Consider the following 18,932-nt stretch of genomic DNA (forward strand, 5'->3'; position numbering starts at 1 on the left):
GTGTACATAAAATATATGTAAATATTCAAGGTGTACACTACCGTTTATAAGTTTGGGATCAGTAAGATTTTTAATGTTTTTAAAAGTCTCTTATGCTCACCAAGGCTGCATTTTTTTTATTAAAAATACAAAAGAAGAAGAGTAATATTGTTAAATATTATGACAATTTAAAATAACTTTTCTATTTGTATATATTTTATTCCTGTGATCAAAGCTGTATGTTCAGCATCATTACTCCAGTCTTCAGTGTCACATGATCCTTCAGAAATCACTCTAATATGAGGATCTGATGCTCAAGAAACATTTATGATTAAAGTTGAAAACAGTTGTGGACTTTTCAGGATTAATTGATGAATAGAAAGTTATATTTCATTTATTTGAAATACAATCTTTTGTAACATTATAAATGTCTTTACTGTCAATTTCTTTACCAAACACACAAAAAAAATCTTACTGACCCCAAACTTTTGAACGGTAATATATATATATATATATTTCTTTTTTTTTTGTGGAAATATGACTGATCCCAAAACACTGTGGCGAATGTGCTCTGCAGAAATATGCGAATTGCCCATTTAAACACAAGGTCGATAAACAACAAAACGGCACTTATCGCCGATGCCATTTTAGATAGGAAAATTGACATTCTGTGTCTTAGCGAAACATGGCACAAAGAAAATGACTATCTTAATCTGAATATGTGTGCCCCATCTGGATATAAATACATTGATGCGCCTCGTGCTTGTGGTAAAGGTGGTGGCCTGGCTGTGATATTTGGACCTAACGTCTCAGTTAATGTAATTGATGCACCTAGTGTTTCATCATTTGAATGTCTGGTTTGTAAAATCAATGGAGTTTCACCTGTTCTTATGCTGCTCATTTACCGTCCACCAAAACCTAATCCTGCATTTTTCTCTGAGTTTACTGAGTTGTTGACACTGCTTAGTCCACTCTGTCCTGCTATGGTGCTGACTGGTGATGTCAATCTTCATATTGATGATCCTAACTGTGGAAAAACTGCTTCTTTCATGGACATTTTGGATGGCTTTGATTTCACACAACATGTCACTTTTCCGACCCACAAGCTAGGCCATACATTGGATGTAGTTTGCTCTGCTGGTGTTGACATTAGATCTCTGAATGGCATAGACATGAGTATAAGTGACCATAGACTCATTACTTTTGATATGAATGTCATATCTTCACAAGCCACTTCTAAACGCACTATAAAATTTCGTAACCTCAAGAACAAAGATTTCACGTTATTTTCTACCTCTCTCTCTGGGCTTCCTATCACTAACTCCGTGGAGCACTATAATTCCATGCTATCTGCACTTTTGGATGAGTTTGCACCTGTGCGGGAACGGGTTGTTACATTTAGGAAACCATGTCCATGGTATACCCCAGAGCTGCGCTTGATGAAGGCTGCTGGAAGGCAATTAGAACGGCAGTGCAAGAAATCTGACCTGACGGTGCATAGGCTTCGCTATATTCAACAACAGTCTGAATACCACTCTGCTCTTAACATTGCACGTAAAAACTACTATTCTAACATCATTGGAAATGCTGCAACTAATTCTAAAACTCTATTTAAGACTGTTGACAATCTTCTTAAACCAACTAAGCCCATTGTTTACTCCTCTGTTGACCAGTGTAATTCTTTTCTACATTATTTCACTGGTAAAATTGATGATATATACAGTTCACTTACCGCCATCACCACAGTTGAGTTAGTTGATACACTGCCTTTACATCCCCCTATCACTACTTTTTCGAACTTTGACATGGTTGGAGTTGATTTCATTACAAATACAGTTAAGTCTATGAATTCAACCACCAGTATTTTAGATCCGGTTCCTTTCTCGGTTATTAAAAACTGCCTTGGATTAATTTGCCCTCATATGCTTTCTATTCTAAATTTATCATTGAGTTCTGGATTCATCCCTCCAGAATTAAAAATAGCTGCCATTACACCAGTCCCTAAGAAGCCTGGTTGTGATGTCTCTGATTTGTCTAACTTTAGGCCTATTTCAAACCTTCCATTCCTGGCCAAAGTTCTGGAGCGTGCTGTGGCTTTTCAGCTAAATCATCATCTAGCACAAAATAGTCTTCTTGAACCTTTTCAATCTGGGTTCAGAAAAGGGCATAGCACTGAGACCGCCTTAGTGAGGGTCGTAAATGACCTTCTAATCGCAGCAGATTCTGGTGTATGCAGTATTTTGGTCTTGCTAGACCTCAGTGCTGCTTTTGACACTCTATGTCATTCTCTCTTGCTGGATAGGATGGAAAATTGGCTGGGTATTTCTGGAGTTGTACTCAGTTGGTTTAAATCTTACTTAGCGCATCGGGCACAGTTTGTAAGCTTGGGCATGTACAAATCGGATACCGTGCCTGTGCGACAGGGAGTTCCTCAAGGTTCAGTGCTAGGTCCAATCTTATTTAATATTTACATGCTTCCACTTGGGCAGATCATCAGCAAATATGACCTTGGGTATCACTGTTATGCGGATGATACACAGATTTACATCACCACAAATCCGGATGCACATTGCTCATTAATAACTTTGCATAGCTGTCTAGCAGAGATCAGCACATGGATGCAGAACAACTTTCTGAAGCTAAATGGCTCTAAAACGGAACTGATGTTGATTGGTACAGTGGTGTCTATTCGTAAGGCTGAGCAGGTTAGTCTGTTTGTTGACTCCAGCAGGGTAACTCCCACTCCACATGTGCGGAATCTTGGTGTAATTTTTGACTCACAGCTGAGTTTTGAAGCACACATAAAACAGGTCTCTAGAACTGCTTTTTACCATCTGAGAAATATTGCACGACTTAGACCATTTCTCTCCTTTGTAGACACAGAAAGGCTCATACATGCCTTCATTACAACTAGGCTAGACTATTGCAATGCCCTGTTCTCTGGCCTTCCAGCAAAATCATTAAACAGGCTACAGTATATACAGAACTCTGCTGCTCGTGTGCTCACTCGTACCTCTCCTCGGGAGCACATTACACCGGTCCTTTCACAGTTGCACTGGCTTCCAGTAAAGGTGAGAATTGATTTTAAAGTTCTCATTCTAACATACAAGGCATTACATGGGATCGCTCCAGCGTACCTACGTGATCTTATTAGCCCTTATACTCCATCACGTTCTCTCCGCTCTGCAAATTCACTCTTATTACATCAGCCTTTGTGTAAGCTCAAGACCATGGGGGAAAGAGCTTTTTCCTGCAGAGCCCCCAAGCTATGGAACCTACTTCCTTCTACAATCAAAAGTGCGCCAACGTTGGGACAATTCAAAGGATTAATTAAGACACATTTGTTCAAGGCTACTTTTTCTTAATTGTTTTTATTGCTCTTGCTGTATTTGTTTATTTCATTGTATGCGCTTTGGGTTTGAGAAAAGCGCATTATAAATAAAATGTATTATTATTATTATTATGAGTTTTGAACATTTTTCAAACTGCCATGATGCGCTGGTGGTGTGACACGTAGCGTGGGTCCGCCTCTAGTTTGGTTTGTGGTACCTGGCAGAGAGCAGATAACTCTGTGGTTCTGTTTGGTGAAGACCTCACCATCCACACTGGCCTTCCATCAACAATAGCATCATCTTCATCAGACATCAGTTCTATTGTTGTGGCCTTCCACAGTTCCCTTTCTGTGTTGGTTTGTACAACCCTGGACCTGGTCTCCAGCAACTGCAAAACATGACAGTAACTTAACCACTAAAACACAGAGAGGAGGATAGTTACATTCTGAAGAGAGAGAAAAAAACTGCTTAACCAGTTTCTTAACTTACCCGTCTCTTTCTTTGACGTTTCTTCGCAATGTTCTTCATAGTTAGAATACTTCCTCCGCAAAGTCTCAAAATACATCTTGCAACCTGCTAAATATATCATAAATAAATGTAATGGCAATAAAAATAAGTAAAACAGAGGACATTAAAATGATTGCAACATCTTTAAGATTACCTTTTACAAATTCTTGTTCAACGTCTGTAAAAGTTGTCCTTAATTCTTCGAAGAGGTAAGTGGTCACAGCCACGTTATGTGATGAATTTATTCTGGGGGGAAAAGTTGCAGGTATCATTAATGAAATTCAGTTTTGGCATTTCAAATCCATATAGTAGTAGATTAAACTAACATTTATAGCATATAAGAAGCAGTCTTACCCGGTTTGTGGATCGTATTTGTGTGGGTTGTTCTCTGAATTATGGAGGCGCCTTACAGATTCCTGTAAAGTTTGAAATTAAAAAGCAATTAAATGGATTCACAATCTGCAAGACTGCAAGAACACAAAACTGAATTTTCAGTTCGAATAAGCTGGCCATCACAGTAACCGCAAGAGACGATACACATATCAGGCTAATTGTAAGCGAACTATGGTTTACAGCCACGTTATAGAACAATAACTGGACTTACCGCAATGCTCACATCAGGTGCCCTTTTCATTCTTTTCGAAGCGTTGTAAGGTTCTTCGTGTAACGTTAGTCTGTGCTGCTCATACTTTCGCTCAAGAGCATCAAGACGCTGGAGAGCCTCTCGGAGAAGAGCAGTCTGTGCAGCTGATCTCCGTCCAGAATGCCATGTCTCGTCAGCTTACTACTTTGCACAGCCATCAAAGTAGTAAGCTGACGAGACATGGCATTCTGGACGGAGATCAGCTGCTTCATCATGTCATTCACACTGACTGGGCTTGAGCGCCTCTATTCAGTGGAGTAGAAAAGCTCAGGTTCCTTCTATCTACACGCAACAAATTAAGATGCAGCTTCATCAGAGTCATCAGGAGCTGATCCCAAGTGTGTAGCTGAAAGCTGTTGGTGTATGCATTGGTAAGGTGCTCAGCAACTGAATGGAATGCATCCAATGCCAACCCTGTGTAGAGCTGACAAAGGTGGTCGTTTCTCAGCAGAGTTATGTACTATAGCACTGGCTCAACGCATTGTGTTCCCATTTCAGATGTAGGTGGCTTCAGGTTGAGTTGAGATATTGAAGCATAGTTGTGGTCAGAGACAGATGGATCCTCCCATTGTGTTTCTGCATCACAGGTCTGGGGCATGTGGCTGTGATCATCCTCACAGTTGTCCACTGCATCACTGACTCTCATCGATGCATCTATGGAAATAATATAACCATAAACATTTTTACATTAGTACTTAAAATAGATCATGAGAATTAATTTATGATGGCACCCATAGTTACACAGAACAGTGTGTGAGAAAGATACACTAAAAACGGCAGTATACCCAATCTCCTAACTCTACGTAGGTCAATATCAATATCTGAATGAGAGATGTAGCTAGCTGGCCTGCTAGCATCGGCAATCTCTGAAACTTACGGGAATAATGTGAGCTATTGTAAGACTGTAATGTACCATACTATCTTGTACTATCGTGAATATTCATTCATTCATTCTTTATTTCAGACCCTTAGGTCCATATCACAAAGTAAAATAAATTACATACATATATAGGTGGGCAATGGTAATCATGCAAGATTCATTGTATTTTGTTAATGGCTCGTTACTGATCTTAAATGTATTCATAGATCGGACTTCACGAATCTAAAGCTAGGCTAACAATCACACAGCTAACAGTTAGGCAAGTTAGCTTACCTGAATCTGACAACCTGTTCAACACCCGGCGTGACTTCTTTATCGGAACATCGTAGCCGAGCCATTTCTGGCGGTAAGGGTGTTCGTCAGTCGGCTTCCCGTCCATGAAATGGTACGAACACACATAAGGGCGCTTGGGTGGGCACTTCAAGTTTAGCGCCTTCCGCCATTGCCTCAGGTGCTCCTCGTCTTTAGGTGGTGGGTGTAAATCGTAAAGTGCACCACAACACCACTCTGACCGCTTCACATTATGTCCGTAACACCGTTGGTTCAATTGTTCTCTCCTCTTAATCCAATTGTTATGGCAGCCCCTAACTGAGCATATAATACTTGACATATTTTACCGTTCGTCTCAGGTCTCGCGCAGATCCCTCTCAGCCGGAAGTTGAAGTCCTTCTCAGCAGGAAGTAAGATGACAAAACGAACGCAATGGCGTCACCCTTGTTGTCGTGGAAAATAAGGCGAATAAAAGAAAACTGTTTCCAAACCTCGACCCCCCAAAAAAGAAAAAAACGACGCCATATCTATGTGCTTCCGGAAAGAATGCTGTCATTTTAAAGTATTTTTCGCGCACTTGAAGCAATTGGTTGCACCTCCATTACGTCACCACATCTGTGGTGAATTTCAAACCTCAAAACGCCCCCTTTTCTTGCAGCTTCTTTGGTTTCGGAAGTAGGCTACTTTTTCACTCAAACCACGGCCTCGGTATGACGCGTTGCAAGTGTATCTATTTAATTTTGTGAATAAATATGATGCAGCTGGACCAGTAGCGGTTTTAGGCACAGGCGAACCGAGCATTTTTTCATGTCACATGGGGGGCGGCACGAGCAGTTAAAAAAAATCCTCTGCGCCACTAAGGTTTTCTATTTTCTATCATTTCAATTCAATTATTGGCAATGGCGCCCCTGATTACTGAGAAGGTGCCGTGCACAGGAGCGATGTCAAGGGAGTCTCCTGGTTGGAGGTAACTCACCAAGGGGCCGTTCACATATCACGTCTTTTGCGCGCTCGAGGTCGTTGTTTCAAATGTAGGCGCACGGGAAGCGCGCTCATAATTGAAGCGACGCGCTCATTTTTTCCAGGAGCAGCGAGATGAAATTTTTTTAACTTTTCAGTATGGGGGTGCACCCAAACACGTGGGTGTTTTTCTCTTCTCCGTAAATAAATCTTTTAGCAGAGCTACAGCAAGCGTTTTTCTGTGGTGGAAATCCATTTGCTACTAAAACTTCTTTGTCGTTGTGTAGAGCGCAGTGCATGGTTGTATAGCAACGACAGCCATGGGAAATCGGACCGAATTTTACTATTAATAATAAAAGATAAGCTACTGTGCATTATAAATGTCAGGAATTTATCTTTATTGACTCATTCTTTTTATAAAGATGATTTAAAGGCTGAAATATGTGAGGTTTCTCTTTTTATAAAACCTTTTTTTTGTCAAAAGTTTATTTGAACGTGTGCATGTTAGTAGATAACATAAAAGACACTCCTTTAAAATTTGGCCATCATCTTTAATGTTCGAAGGGGGTCTCGCCCAGGGTGTAATTCAATGTAGAACCGCCACTGAGCTGGACATATTACCTTTCAACATGAAAGGACAACCAGCTGCTGACAATAACACAAGAAAGAGAGCTCGGCGGTTTTGCGACCACTGCAACGTTTCACATGCATTTTCACAAAAAAAGTTGTTGTTTTTTTCCCAATGAAGCATGGATTAAAGCTGCGACAAAAATATTTATAGCTAATCACTTTGGAGAAAACCGGGATGTCATTGTCCATCTCAGTTTAGATCTCATATATAATGGTGTCAATGCAGGCAGATCAATAGTATTGTTGAATATTAAATTAAATGTCCCCAAATAAGCAAAGGTGACAAATGTTGTTGTCTGCAATTTGTAAAACTTCACAATAAAATTTGAGATATTCTGAAATGTTTGGTTTATTTTCCTTTATTTGTTCCATTAAATTCCTTTGTTTATTTCATTAAATATTCAGACGTTTTTGTGAAGACATATGTTCAGACATAGTGTTTATTTTGTCCTGTTTTTATAAAAAAAAAATTGCTTAAGATACTTTTTTTCATGCAGTGGTTTTAAGGCCCTGACACAGGCGACGTGACCCAACCCTAGAGTCGGCTTTAGTCATTGCTAGGTCTTTGACATCGGTTTTGTGTTTCAGGGCCTTACAAATTTATTTATTTTTCTGTACAAAAAGCTTGTTTGCTGTAGCCTATAGTAGACCAGAGATAATTCTCAATCCTGAAGTCCTCCCCTGCCACTCTGAGAACAGCCAGCACCTTAGTGTCAGTCATTAACATATGAAAGGTCTTCACACCTCTCACACCCAGCAGTGCTTCAGCTGTATATGTCCGTGAAATTTCACGGATTCCTATATATGTCCGCATAGGTGAGGTTTCCGGGTTTGTCTGGAAATATACTGTTCCGTGTTACTCTGATCCGCTTTTTCCCACATACATCCGGCAAACATCAAATTACACAGGAGTTTACCATGCCCGGATATTGCCGGATTTGAGTCTTTTCATGCAGTGTGAGGTGCTCCAATGTTGGTGAACCGAGGATCAGACATGTGCTGGCCAAGCCGAACATGCTGCTGTCTGTTGCTGAGAAAGTCCATAATGCATCGGCAGATAGAGGGGTCCACCCCCATCAGTGACATCTTCCACAGCCGCTCAGGTAGAACGGTATTAAAGGCGGCACTAAAATCTACAAACAGCATCCTTACATAGGAGCCAGGAGAGTCAAGATGGTCCAGAGCAGGGGTCACCAACCCTGCTCCTGGAGAGCTACCGTCCTGCAGACTTCAGTTCCAACCCTATTCCAACACAGCTGCCTGTGATTATCAAGTAACTCTGAACAGCTTGATTAGCTGGTCCAGGTGTGTTTGATTGGGGTTGGAGCTAAAATCTGCAGGACAGTAGCTCTCCAGGAGCAGGGTTGGTGATACCTGGTCCAGAGCATAATGCAGTCCTAAGTTAACTGCATCATCCACTGAGCGGTTTGCCCTGTAAGCAAACTGCAGTGGGTCAAGATGGGAAGCTGTGATGGATTTGAGATGGAACAGAACCAACCGCTCCAGACATTTCATGACCACTGATGTAAGGGCCACCGGTCTGTAGTCGTTTAGGCCCACGGCACTGTTTTCTTCGGTACTGGAATAATGGTTGATGACTTAAAACAACCCGGAACCTTACATAAGACAATTGACTGATTAAAACTGAAGCTAGCTGACTAGCACAGTACTTCAGGGTGGCAGGTGAAATCCCATCGGGGCCACTCGCTTTCCTTACATTCTGCCGGCAAAATAGCCGGTACACATCCTTCTCCTCAATATCAAAGGGAGTTTGATCTCGAGGGGCCATGTCCTCCTCCTGCCTGAATGGGACTTCATGATTATGAACCAGATCCCGCCCAGAAGGGCAAGGGAAAGATGGAGGGCAGGGAGATCTCTCAAATCTGGTATAAAATACATTAAACTCGTTGGCCAGTTTAGCAGATGGAGTGACTTGTTGCATTTTATTTTTATAGCCCGTCAAGTTCTTCAGTGACCTCCAGGCCGAAGAAGAGTCATTAGTGTCAAATTGTTCCTCCATCCTCACCTTGTAGGCAGCTTTTGCTTTCCCTATGGCTTTCTTTAACTCTTGTCAAGCAAGCCTGTATTCATCTCCATTTCCTTCTCTGTATGCCTGCTCTTTGGTGTTCCTAAGCAGCCTAAAGGATTTCGTAAACCAGGGTTTGCTGTTATTATATTTCACCACAGTTTTGGTGGGAATACAAGCTTGCTCACAAAAGGAAATATATGAGCACACAGTGTCTGTATATGAGTCCATGGAGTCACAAGAGGCACGCATGGATTCCCAATCAGTGGTGTCTAAACAGACCTGTAACATCCCAATTGCCTCTGTCGTCCATCTTTTAGATGCATACTGAACTGCTTTAGCTAGTTTTAGTTTTTGCTTGTAGGTGGGGACCATCTGAATTAGACAGTGATCAGAGTTCCCAAGAGGAGCACGGGGAAGTGAACGATAAGCTGCTTTGTGGACAGAATAAAAATAATCTAGTATATTTCCTCCACGAGTCGGACAGGTGACTAGTTGTTTGTATTTGGGCAGATCATGTTTCAAATGGCAGGCATTAAAGTCGCCCATAACGAGAAGCACCGAGTCAGGATGCTTATTCTCAATGTTTATGATCAGCGCCGTTAGAGCGTACTGCGCCTCTCGTGTGTTAACTTCAGGTGGAATATACACGCATGCTAATATAATAGAGGCAAATTCTCTAAATTCTCAAATTCTCTTACTCCGTTGCTCCGGCGAATTACTTCATTAATCCTTGTTTTTCTGCTTTACCACGCATTTATAAGCAAGCACTTTCTATTTTTATATCATGTGAACTTATCCACGAAACTATTCCTTATAAAAAACAATTAGATTGCTTTGATATCGCTACTTATATCCAACCTTTCGATTCTCGGCTACTAGCCTTTAGCCCGCTAACATTTCACGCGTGGCCTCGGCCGTCTAATATTACACCCTTTCACTGAAAGGACACGGGTTATATTTGACATTGCAGTCCTAAATTAGTACTGATAGTTGTAGTATCACTTACAGCTCATTTGTTATAATGGCGAACATATCGGATGCGTGTCTAACTTTACCTCTGAGTGCAGGTGAGGACACTTTCGAGCTATTCTCGGTGAATCTGGAGCTGGAATCCGTGGAGAAACAGATCCGTGGTCTGCTGGAAAAGCAAGCCGAGCTGTTGGATCGGCGATCAGCACTTGAAGCAGCACGCGCCGATGCTCACAAGTTAGTGGTTAGTAACTCTTTAACTCCGAGTTCGTCTACTCCGTGTGTTTCTCTGTCCAGAAGGACGCGATCATCTCGGGCTTCATTTACTCCGGCACCGACACAACACAATGGACCATGGATCACGCAGCGGAAGACGCGAGCCAGGACCAGAGCTACTCCTCCGCCCCTCCCGGTCTTCGAGATCTCCACTCGGAACCGCTTCTCCCCTCTTCGCGAGTCGAAACGCGACGACGCCGTGATCATCGGCACGTCCATGGTCCGCCATGTCCGTGCAACCTCAGGTAAAGGTAAGGTGCGCTCTCACTGCTTTCCTGGTGCTCGTGTTCTTGATATCGCTGCACAGGTTCCCGAAATCCTGACCGGGGACGAGCGCGTCGGAGCTGTGGTGCTGCATGCGGGATGGAGCGACGTCAGGCTGCGGCAGACGGAGGTTCTGAAGAGGGACTACATGAGCCTGATCGAGGCGGTACGCAACACAGCGCCTGAGGCAACGATCATCGTGTCTGGACCGCTTCCCACGTACCGACAAGGACAGGAAAGGTTCAGTAGACTATTTGCACTAAATGAATGGTTAATGTCACTGTGTAATGAACAGAAACTGCTCTTTGTAAATAATTGGAATCTGTTTTGGGAGCGACCCAGGCTGTACCGTGCTGATGGCCTGCACCCCAGCAGAGCCGGAGCGGCTGTTCTGTCGGATAATATCTCCAAGACGTTACGCACCAGATGACTAATAAGACAAAATCCAAATCACAGTCTTTGCTGTCCAAACTTAATTGATATACGTAGTGAAGAACATTATATAGAAACTGTGTCTATTCCTCGTTTAGTGAAGCCAAACAATAAATCTAGTGCAGGATCTAGCAAAAATCTTATTGTAATTAAACCAGAAAATCTAAATATCAGTGAACAAAAAGAATTTCTAAAGCTAGGTCTTCTAAACATTAGATCGCTCACACCTAAGGCGGTTATTGTAAATGAAATGGTCACAGATAATAATTTCGATATACTTTGCCTTACTGAAACCTGGCTTAAACCAAATGAGTATTTCGGTCTAAATGAGTCTACTCCGCCAAGATACTGTTATAAGCATGAGCCCCGTCTGATCGGTCGTGGCGGCGGTGTTGCAACAATCTATAAAGATATTCTTAATGTTTCTCAGAAAACAGGTCACAGATTTAATTCGTTTGAAGTACTTATGCTAAATGTTACGCTCTTAGATGTAAGAAAGAAATCCATATTATCTCTAGCCTTGGCTACTGTATATAGACCTCCAGGGCCATATGCTGAATTTCTAAAAGAGTTTGCAGACTTTCTCTCGGATCTATTGGTCAATGTCGATAAAGCAATAATTGTTGGAGATTTTAACATACACGTAGACAATAAAAATGATGCGTTAGGGGCTGCGTTTACAGATTTATTAAACTCCTTTGGGGTCAAGCAAAACGTCCGTGGTCCCACTCATCGTCTAAATCATACACTAGATTTAATTATATCATACGGAACCAATCCAACTGATATAGATATTATACCGCAAAGTGATGATGTCACTGATCATTACATGGTAACGTGCATAATACGTACTGCTGAAATATGTCATGTTGCGCCACGTTATAGACCAGGCAGAACAATCCTTCCAATCACTATAGATAGATTCTCAAATAGCTTACCTGATCTATCTCAGCTGCTTAGTGAACCCAAACAAACAGATGAACTAGAGGAAATGACTAGCAGTTTGAGCACCATTTTCACTAGTACATTAGATATTGTTGCACCAATTAGATTAAAAAAGGTTAAAGAGAAAACTAAAGCACCCTGGTACAACAGTGCTACGCATGATATCAAGAGAGAAACTCGTAACCTAGAGCGTAAATGGAAACAAACTAATTTAGAGGTCTTTAGAATCGCGTGGAAAGACAGTATGTCACGTTATAAAAAGGCTCTAAAAACAGCCAGGGCTGAGCACCTCCGCAAACTAATAGAAAATAACCAAAATAATCCAAGGTTCTTATTTAACACCGTGGCTAGACTAACAAATAAACAGACATCACCAGAGCAAAATATACCGTTACAGTTTAGTAGTAATGATTTTATGAATTATTTCAATGAGAAAATAGAAAGCATTCGAAACACAATTGTAAATGTACAATCCTCTATGGTCTCTTATGCTTCAACCTCAATTATGGCCCCTCTAGAACAACTACACCGCTTTGCAACGATAGGACAGGAAGAGCTAAATAAACTTATTATTGCATCTAAACCAACAACATGTTTATTAGATCCAATACCCACTAAACTACTGAAAGAAGTGTTACCTGTAGTGGAAGAGCCTCTTCTCAATATTATTAACTCGTCTTTATTCTTAGGTCATGTTCCAAGAATATTCAAGTTGGCAGTAATAAAACCTCTCATTAAGAAACCGCAATTAGATCCAAATAACCTAGCAAATTACAGACCCATTTCAAATCTTCCATTTATGTCCAAAATACTAGAAAAAGTTGTATCCGCTCAACTGTGCTCTTTTTTGCAAGAAAATGATATCTATGAAAAATTCCAGTCAGGATTCAGACCGCATCATAGTACAGAAACTGCGCTAGTTAAAATTACAAATGATCTACTCTTAGCTTCTGACCAAGGCTGTATCTCAATACTAGTCCTACTTGATCTTAGCGCCGCGTTCGACACTATAGATCATAAAATACTCTTGGATCGACTACAAAACTACACTGGTGTTCAGGGACAGGCATTAAGCTGGTTTAGATCGTACTTATCTGACCGTTATCATTTTGTCTCTTTACACGGGGGAAAATCAAAGTTAACGTCAGTAGACTATGGAGTACCGCAAGGATCGGTGCTAGGCCCTCTGCTATTCTCAATATATATGCTGCCACTTGGTAATATTATAAGAAAACATGGAATTAATTTCCACTGTTATGCTGACGACACTCAATTATATATTTCATCACGACCAGATGAAAACATTACCTCATCTAAATTGACAGAATGTCTCAAAGATATAAAATGCTGGATGACGCGTAATTTCCTGCTATTAAATTCAGATAAAACGGAGGTATTACTTATTGGTCCAAAAAACTACACACAAAACCTCTTACAATACGACTTTAATATAGAAGGATGTCCTGTTACTTTTTCCACTACAGTAAAAGACCTGGGTGTTATACTAGACCGCAACTTGTCTTTCGAAAATCATATTTCATATGTTACAAGAACAGCCTTTTTCCACCTTAGAAACATTGCCAAATTACGTAACATGCTATCTGTTTCTGATGCAGAAAAGTTAGTTCATGCATTCATGACCTCGAGACTAGATTACTGTAATGCTTTATTAGCTGGTTGTCCTGCATCTTCAATAAACAAGCTACAGTTAGTCCAAAATGCAGCCGCTAGAGTTCTTACTAGATCAAGAAAATATGATCATATAACACCGATTTTATCATCTCTGCACTGGTTACCTATTAAGTTCCGTATCAATTACAAAGTACTACTACTGACCTATAAAGCCCTTAATGGTTTAGCTCCTATGTACTTAACGGACCTTCTTTCGCCCTACAATCCACCGCGTTCTCTAAGATCACTAAATTCAAGGCTTCTGGTCATTCCTAGGATATCGAAGTCCACGAAAGGAGGGAGGGCATTCTCGCATTTAGCTCCAAAACTCTGGAATAGCCTTCCCGATACGGTCCGATGCTCTGACTCGCTGACACAGTTTAAAACTAGACTAAAGACGTGTCTCTTTAGTCAAGCATTCACATAATGCTTACCTTTTAGTCCTCTGCTATGCCATACGGAACCGTTTGCCACTGAAACTGCTTAACGCACCAGTGGGGCTCGACAGCCTTATAGACAAACGGGTCGGTCCGTATGGTTGCGGTTGGGTTGCGGAGAGTTTGGGTTGCGGAGAGTTGTGAGATTATGGTTTTCTAACACCTACTCCCGTGTAATGGAAATCATTATGAACATCAGCTATGCTAATTATTTCCCATCTGCCTTTCTGCTGTTATCTCGGGACGCTTGTCCCGAGAAAAATGGCGTTCGTAGGCTCCAGTTTTGTATCCTGCCTCTCACGGGGATTTCGGATGCCCCAACGCCTGTGATGAGAAGACCAACGCCTGTGAAGAGACGACTCAACGCCTGCGAAGAGACGACTCAACGCCGGCGATATGTTATCCCCTTAATATTACATGATTAACTAAATGTATTTTTTCCAGGTACTTTCTGATATGCACTTACTGTAAAGCTTCTTTGAAACCCTATGATTGTTAGCCAGAGGAGAACTGGCCCCTGACTAGCCTGGGTTCTCCCAAGGTTTTTTTCTCCATCCAATCTGATGGAGTTTTGGTTCCTTGCCACTGTCGCCTTGCTTTTGGCTTGCTTAGTTGGGGATATTTAATATTCAACAATATTATTGAACTGTGTTGTACTACTTTCATGTTATCACTGTGAAGCTGCTTTGATGCAATCTGTATTGTGAAAAGCGCTATATAAATAAATGTGACTTGACTTGACTTGACTAGGGGCATAGAAAGGCCTGCAGACCACGGCAATGAACTCCAACAAATGGCTACAATGTTTGTGTAATACTGAAACGTCAGTGCACCAGTTTGAACTAATTTAATAACACAGACCTCCGCCTGTTGACTTCCCACTCAGTCCTTTATCGCGGTCGGCTCTGATTAGTTTAAATCCAGGTAATTCCACAGCTGAATCCGGGATGTTCTCATTCAACCAGGTCTCGGTAAAGACAAAAGCTGCATTCATATTGAAGTCCCTGTTGGTCCGTAACAGAAGATTAAGCTGGTTGATTTTGTTACTGAGGGAGCGCACGTTAGTCAGGCAGACGGCGGGGAGAGAAACTCGATATCCCCGCTTCCTCCACCTGTAGAGAACCCCAGCTCTCTTTCCTCTTGCTCGGCTACGTTGCTTAACTCTTGCCGCTGATTTAATAATATCGTCAGCGGAAACAAGGAATTCGGGGATCAAGCTGGCAGGCTTTATTCCCCTAATGTTCATAAGCATATCCCGATTGTAGCTAAACCGCATATTTAAAAAAAAACAGCGAATAACAACGTAAACAACACAAACACACAGCACTGAAAGCCGCAGCTGCCCTGTGGAAGTTGCTACATCATGAGTGATGAGTCCTCGCTCCTTTCACCACCCCCACACCTGACACATGTATTTTACAATGTCAGGTTCGCATCTTCTCTCTTTATTCCAGAGCATTTGATGTTTTGTATTTATTATCTTTCAACTGATTATGAAATTGGCATTATACATTTACCTGACATAATAAATTGTTACATTTGATTTTATTCCGACTGACTCTGAAATTGTTTTCCCAAGTAGATGTTACCGCAAGTTTTGGCGACTAATATTTGGCACTAATTCAGGTGTGCGTGTTTTGCAAAGACAAGAAGTGAATTTCCGTTTAGGGCAGCAAAAGTGCTGTTTGACCAACCTAAATCTGGGTGTGTCTTACCCAAGGGCGTAGATTTGGTTTGAACATTGGGGGGGTTGAAGTTTGGGTATGCCTCCTGATATTGTGATCATGGTATAAATAATGGGGGGGTTGTAATGCATAGATTTAAATATTGGGGGGGTTATATCCCCCCCATCCCCCCCACAAATTACGCCCCTGGTCTTACCTCTGTTTTAAATGAATGTTACTTTAGATAAGGGTATGTGGGAAACCACTGCATGGCCAATCCAAAGCTATTATAAGAGAAGTAACGTTGGTTGACTTATATCTGTAGTAGTGGCCATACCTCTATCTTTGGTTGTGAATGCGACCGATCTCAGGTATATAGCAATTACCTCTGTGTAGTGACCGAAGCTGGAAAGATTGTGATCGTGAGACCCACGGTAAACAAGGCGTGAGGTTCACCGAGCCGGCGTGTGGAAGTAGCCAATCGGTAGTTTAAAAGAAGTGCATTTTTAATTATCCCACTGGCTGCTTTAAAACACCTCTCAAAGCGACATAAAAAACCTGTTCTAAAAATTACATATTTCTTGTTAAATTGAAGATATTTTTGTACAATCAAGACAAATCAACTTTAATATGATTGGGAAAAAAACACATTCACTACAATTAAAATAACATTTGAGTGTGGAGGGGGAATGCAAATTGAAGAAATGATTTAAGTCTGCTTGTAGAGTGGAGGATAGAAAGGTACACCGAAGGTATCTGCAATTTCGTTGTTAAAGTTGACTTGGGTATTGAGAACAGCCTCTGCCTGCAAAAGAGAGAGAACACCAATAAGAGGCAATTAGAAGTTGTTCCATGTGCAGGGTACCTTATTAAATAGTATTGTGGTAATTTCAGGCCTGGATCAGGCTCTAAAAAGAAGGATCTGTTTGTAATCAGAGTTATATAGAATACGATTTAAAATTTACCTGTTGTGACATGGGTTTCCCGAAGATAATACCTGTGGCTAGGTGCTCACAGTTGTTGTCGAGTACTCCGTATTTTCCGGCGCCATCACGCAAAAGCTTTCTAATACTTTCTTTCATCTCTTCTTCAGATTTTACTGGTAATGTAGTCATATATTGTTTGACTATGCCACCAGGCTTGAGCGGACCTTCCTTCACAGAGGCTCCTGCTTTACTGTTGAGTCCTTTTTCACCTGAAGGAAATATTAAACCGTCAAAGCCAAACTGTTTCCCCCATACCTAGATTGATCTAGTAAAAACCCAACTGGGTAATTGTAACAATAATAATGTGATATAACTAACAATTAAAAGTCACCCGACCATGTCTGGATAATAAACAAAATATACAAGAGACAAGCACATCCTGCACAGTTTACTGAATACGGTTATCTAGATAGTATACCAGAATGTTTAAAAACTGTTACACAACAGGCTAAAAACACATGTCTGATTGTTTAAATGCATTTTAAATCCTTAATAAAATGCATGTTACTGCAATACACACTTCAGAATATGTACTCATGTTCAATATGTTGCTATGTACCATTGTTTAATTCTTCATTATGTAGTTTTATATTGCAGTGGTGCAGTGCAGTGCATTTACATTTTGTCTTGCCTATGACAATAGGAATGAGGACATGGGTGAAAGTGCTTTGAGACAGGAATGTTTAGGTGATAAAAGAAAAGAATACTGATCACCGTTGCAGTTAAAATAACAAGTTGACGTTCGATAACTAACATTAGTTTCATATTCCCATTGCGTCGCGCATACAGACCATGAATACAATTATTCACATGTAAAACAATGCTTTTGAAAGCTCTATCCACCTTATTCCTTAAAGGTGCAGTGTGTGATTTTTAGCGGCATCTAGTGGTGAGACTTGCGAATTGCAAACGGCAAGTCACTCGCGGCCTATCCCTCGGTTTTCAAACTCGAATGAGAAGCTACGGTGGCCGACGTAAGACAAAATATGTCGTCGTCTGAGTCTGAGTCAGCAGCAGAGAGTAGTAAGTCAAGCAATGAGGTTTCTTTAGCGCTGTTTGTTCGCTTTCGGCTACGGTAGAAACATGACGTCACAACATGTCGACCTTCATAGAAGGGGATTCCCGCGCCTATGTAGATATAAATGTCTCATTCTAAGGTGATAAAAACATAACGGTTCATTAAGTAAGGTCTTTATACACCACTGAAAACATAGTTATGGATTTTATATAGCATTTCTGTCAATAGATCCTCAGAAATATTACACAATGCACCTTTAAACGCGAGTTTACTGTGTTTTGAATTATGGGTGACACTTCCGGTTTGGGGAACTTCCATTCAAAAACAAATTGTAAGGTTGCCCTACAAATAAAGCTTATCCGTCAGTTTGACTCAATGAGCTATCAGTTTTCTTTCATGTTTTATTTAAGAATAAAATGAGAATAACGCAACACTTGGTATTTTAACATGACATGTTATAAGAAGAATATCTATGGCAAGAGCTCTTTCAGTCGCTGCTTTCTTCTCCTCATGATTATTTCGTTTTTTCCCTTTGCACTCCGCTGTAATAGTATGAAAAGGACAACATCGCCTGCACATCTGTGCTCTGTTCTCACGATTTAATTTACCATATATGCCATTAATAATTCACTGGAAGGCACGAAAAATCTCTCTTTTTTCTCCCCAAATCCTCACGTCTCTTTCCAGGTTTGTTTACACAGGTATATACAATTTATTATCTGTCAAAATGACTGAAATCACTTTGAAATAGTATCACGCAATGCTGAAGTAAATGTATATGTATATATATATATTTTTTTTTTTATTAAGGCAACGTATGTTACATAATAAAGATTACCACAATGATATTTAACCGTCCGATTTCTCTGTGGAAAGATTCACGCTTTTGGGATGAATTATTCATGGCCGGATGAAAGTACCTTGTTGATGCTTTTACACTTTTAAATGTCCTTTTAATGTCCAATGGTTGAAGGGTGAGTAGCATAATGTCATGTCATTGTACACAGTTTTTAAAATATATAATATTGCGTCCATTGAGC

The 18,932-nt window shown here is 40.8% G+C and overlaps 1 long non-coding RNA gene across 1 annotated transcript; it reads right to left on the reverse strand.

Annotated features, from left to right (window-relative positions):
* Nucleotides 1-3,843: 3,843 nt before the first annotated feature.
* On the reverse strand, nucleotides 3,844-4,562 carry LOC130090935 (uncharacterized). The gene is made up of 4 exons (XR_008807746.1): nucleotides 4,423-4,562; nucleotides 4,173-4,234; nucleotides 3,973-4,064; nucleotides 3,844-3,887 (listed from the first exon to the last, which is right to left on the reverse strand). It is a non-coding gene; the product is annotated as an uncharacterized LOC130090935 (long non-coding RNA).
* Nucleotides 4,563-18,932: the final 14,370 nt, after the last annotated feature.

This window comes from Rhinichthys klamathensis, unplaced genomic scaffold (assembly GCF_029890125.1).
Source record: "Rhinichthys klamathensis goyatoka isolate OS25496 unplaced genomic scaffold, OSU_Roscu_1.1 h1tg000155l_1, whole genome shotgun sequence".
In the NCBI taxonomy this organism is placed as follows: Eukaryota; Metazoa; Chordata; class Actinopteri; order Cypriniformes; family Leuciscidae; genus Rhinichthys; species Rhinichthys klamathensis.